The sequence below is a fragment of the Micropterus dolomieu genome, linkage group LG05 (genome assembly GCF_021292245.1).
Source record: "Micropterus dolomieu isolate WLL.071019.BEF.003 ecotype Adirondacks linkage group LG05, ASM2129224v1, whole genome shotgun sequence".
Taxonomy (NCBI): Eukaryota; Metazoa; Chordata; class Actinopteri; order Centrarchiformes; family Centrarchidae; genus Micropterus; species Micropterus dolomieu.
In genome coordinates this window covers 15,083,872-15,088,186 of record NC_060154.1, presented here as the reverse complement: position 1 = coordinate 15,088,186, position 4,315 = coordinate 15,083,872, and the positions used below count along the sequence as shown (strand labels likewise).

Here is a 4,315-nt window from a genome sequence, read left to right as displayed (position 1 = left end):
AAAGCAGCCCCAACCCCAAGTTCAGATGCATCTGTCTGGACAACGAACGGTTGTTGGAAATCAGGACTCTTCAGTACAGGTTCCTTACACAGAACACGCTTCCTTGTTGGGTTGGTTCTTCTTTGTCAGGTTGGTAAGAGGAATTGAGAGGGTAGAGAATCCTGGGACAAAACGCCTATACCAACCCACCAAAACCCTTGCCAACTTGAGGTCTGATCACTCCCTTGCCCAGCACATAACCCAGATATTTTGATTCTTGCTTGGCAAGTGCACATTTGTCTGGGCGGATGGTCAGGCCTGCATCACTAATTTTCCGTAGCACTTTCTTCAGATGAGACAGGTGATCCTCCCAGCTGGAACTATAGACCACCACATCATCTAAATAGGCCACCGCATAGGCCTCTGTGCCCTTCAGCAACCTGTTCATCATCTTCTGAAATGTTGCAGGGTCCCCATGCAGGCCAAAGGGGAGCAGAACTGGAAGTGTCCAAAAGGGGTTTTGAATGCTGTCACCTCCTTGCTTCCTTTGGTGAGTGGGATCTGCCAGTACCCCTTACATAGGTCCAGTGTACTGATGAAGTTGGTACTGCCTAGTCTCTCAATGAGATCATCAACCCTGGGCATGGGGTATAGGTCCAATCTACTAACACCATTGACTTTTCGGAAGTCCAAACAGAATCTTAGTGTTGTATCTTTCTTTGGCACCAGAATTATTGGGCTGCTCCATTCACTGACAGAAGGTTCTATCACTCCCATCTCCCTCATCATGTCCAGCTCTTTTTTCAAAACTGGCAAAAGACGCTCTGGGACTCTGTACACTGGTTGAGGGAGAGGGGTTGGGTCCTTTAAAGCGATATGATGGCATACCACCTCTGTTCTTCCAGGTGTCTGTAGAAAAAGTTTGAGAGGCAAGATGTCAAGCAGCTCCTTTCTCCTCCCATCTGACAGGTGAGTGAGATCCAGTTGCTTCTCCTCCTCTTCAGTAGGTAGATATTGTTCCACCAAATACTCCTCTTCCTCCACAGCTCGAACTAAGAGAGAATCGTGTGCAGATGCCTCTGGACCTGACCGGGGGACCTATTTCTTCAGCATATTAATTTGAAATGTTTGAAGTGGTTGTTTCCGCTCTGGCATGAAAATCTGGTAAGTCACCTCACCCATCTTCTGCTTGACCTCATAAGGGCCTTACCATTTTGCCAGCAATTTGTTTTCTGATGTTGGCAAAAGTAACAATACCTGCTCACCCACTGCCAAGCTCCTTTTTCTGGCTGCACGATCATACCATTGTTTCTGTTTAGCCTGGGATTTCAGTAGATTATCACGAGCCGTGGATGTGGTTTTCATAAGTGTTTCCCGCATCTTTAGGACAAAAGAGATAATGTTCATAGTCTCTGGTGGATCAGACTCCTCCCACATTTCACGCAGAACATCCAGAGGACCTCTGACCTGATGCCCATAGATGAGCTCAAAGGGGGAAAATCCTGTTGAACTCTGGGGAACTTCACGGTAAGCAAAAAGCAAAAATGGGCGCCACTTACCCCAGTCCTTTGTCTGACACAAACTTTTTAACCATACTAATCAAAGTTTTGTTGAATTGCTCAACCAGTCCATCAGTCTGAGGGTGGTAAGGGGTGGTTCTCACTCTCTTAATACAGCTGATAGATTTGAGAAAGTGTGCGGCTCATGAAATTTGGACCTTGATCAGTCAGAACTTCTCTGGGGATTCTGACCTGGCTGGTATACTTAAGCAAAGCTGTAGCTACCTGTTTAGCCATTACTTCTCTTAAGTGGTAGGCTTTGGGATATCTAGTAGCATAATCACAAATGACTAAAATAAACTTGTTGCCTGTCTGACTCCTCTCTACAGGACCAACAATATCTACACCTATTCTCTCAAAGGGAGTGGTAATGACAGGAATTGGAATGAGGGGTGCAGGAGCTGTATGTTTTTCTGCAGTGAGCTGACACTTTCGGCATGTTTTACAGTAGTTTTGAACCTGGGTATACATTCCTGGCCAGTAAAACCTCTTACTTATTCACATGAAAGTCTTCATGAAGCCCAAATGACCAGCCCACGGAACAGTATGACCTACCCTGAGCACCTCAGCCCTCGACACCTCAGGAAGAACAAGCTGTTTCCCATACTCTGACTGCCTGTACAACATACTATTTTCTACCACAAAAAGCTCAGCAAGTGAACCATGACTAGCCTCTGCATTTTTGAAGCACTCTGCTAGCGTGGGGTCATTTTTCTGCTGAAGAGCAAGGTTACAGGGGAAGGAAACATGTGTCAACTGGGTCTGGAACTTGCTTAGAGGGCATGTGGCTGTCTGTATCAGTTATTTGCTTCTCTACAGGACCTGCCTCTAAAGCTGAACTCCCTACATCCACTGGTGCAGACTTGAGCCACTCAGGCAGTCGCAAAGGTGGAACAGGTCTAACTGACTGTAGCACTCTTCAACGTGACTCAACCTCTGGATCCACTAACACCAGTAAAGGTGAGAGTTCCTTTGCCTTAGACCTAGTGATAACTCCACACAACTTCCCCTTACATTCTTGAATTAAGTCCAAAAGAATGGGAAAATCTGTTCCTAATAACACAGGATATGGCAACTCTGGAGTTACCCCTACTTTGATGAGGTAAGGTTGGTTGTGTACTTCTAAATAAACCTCTGCTGTGGGCACCTCAGAAGTGTGGCCATGAACACAAATAACTGGTTCTGTCTCCTCTATATTCCATAGCTCTCTTTGCACAAACTTGGCCTGGACAAGAGACTGAGGACATCCTGTGTCTAGCAATGCAGTTAGGAGTCTACCATTTCCAGGACTGTAACAATTAGTGAATCAGATGACTGTGAGAAAGGTGCAACCCTAGGCCTTGGAACATAACACAGGTTTGTAGCTTTGGGCTTTTTAACTAGACAAAAGGGACGTGTATGGCCTGCCTCACCACAGCTGTGACACACTACCTCTGCTTTGCGACCTGACCAAACCCTTTGGTTAGTCTGATCTACATGTGAAGGTTTTCTATAGCTGGCCTGACCCTGTGTATGGCTACTTGAACTACCCCCTTTCAAAAACCCCTCAGACTTACCCCCTTGGAGTCTGCGTTGTCCTGCGTAGCGGTAAGATCCTGGTCCCTTGTGAGCAGACACATAGGCAAGGACCATACTGTGACTTTCTAAGCAAACGCCACATAGATCATTCATAGCTGTGAGAGATTTTGAAAATCACTAGTGAAGAAAATCAATAAAAAGAGACTGCAGCCAGTGAAGTGATAAAGCAAAAAGTATGATTACTTTGGCTTTGAGTCAGTTTCATTAGTTTAAGTGTGCAAAATTAAACATCTAGAATAAAAAATATGTTGTGCTTATAATCTATCTTATAGTTTAAAAACCGGTGGCGTTGTTTCAATCATTTAATGACATTTTTTTCCCGCATATTTTACTATTAGAGCTGCCCCAAGGACATTTATGGAATATTAGCTCATTGCAGATATACAAAATACATTTACTGTTTATATACTGCATATGTACAGTTTGTATCTGTGTGCGTATCAGCTGAGAAATGACAAAACAAACGTATATGTTTTGAAACCACCAGACTATAAAATGTCTTGTCCAGTGTATTTCTTGGTTGCAATGGTTAAAACTAATTTAAAGGAACTTTATCAAAAAAATGTATTTATGGTATGGGTTGCTTAAAGAAATTTATATTATTACCATCTTACCATCTGATTTTTTTTCTCGAATATCACTATGGGAATCGGCCTAAAAAAATAATCATGGATTCACATTTCTTTGTGAAGATCACTGTAATTACTGACCAAAGACCATCAGTATAAAATGTCTGAAACCCAGAAACAGCTGTAGTCCTGATTCTCTTCTGTTCTCACTTAAAACTAATAAAAGCTTATTTGACGAAGTGGTTCTGAGGCAGAAGGTGTCACTGTTAGAAGAGCTATGAAGAGCTTCATTCTGTGTGTTGGTTTGACTTGGTTTGAGATTTTACCGCTTTGCTCCAAAATGTGCATCAGCTTTAAAAGGAAACATCAAGATGATACTTCAGGAAGATATAATCATACACTCTTTTAACATCTCGTTGAATTTAATCATTGTTTGCAACAATTCCTTGTGCTAAAATGTCCCTAAAACTGTACAGTGTTGCCTGAACAAAAAGCTAGTGAAATGTCAAAAAATAAGAATGTTATTTTATCTGGCCTTTTCGCATGGAAGCCTTGAATGCCAAAATGGAATTTTGCCCTGCCTGAAAATGTAATACACTTTCTAAACTCATCTGAGGCAGAAAAATCAAT

General features: G+C 42.9%; 1 long non-coding RNA gene across 1 annotated transcript; it reads left to right on the top strand.

Moving 5' to 3' along the window:
• The first annotated feature begins 1,396 nt into the window (after nt 1–1,396).
• On the top strand, nt 1,397–3,807 carry LOC123971567. Its single transcript, XR_006825228.1, has 3 exons — nt 1,397–1,506; nt 1,868–2,498; nt 2,743–3,807. It is a non-coding gene; the product is annotated as an uncharacterized LOC123971567 (long non-coding RNA).
• Nucleotides 3,808–4,315: the final 508 nt, after the last annotated feature.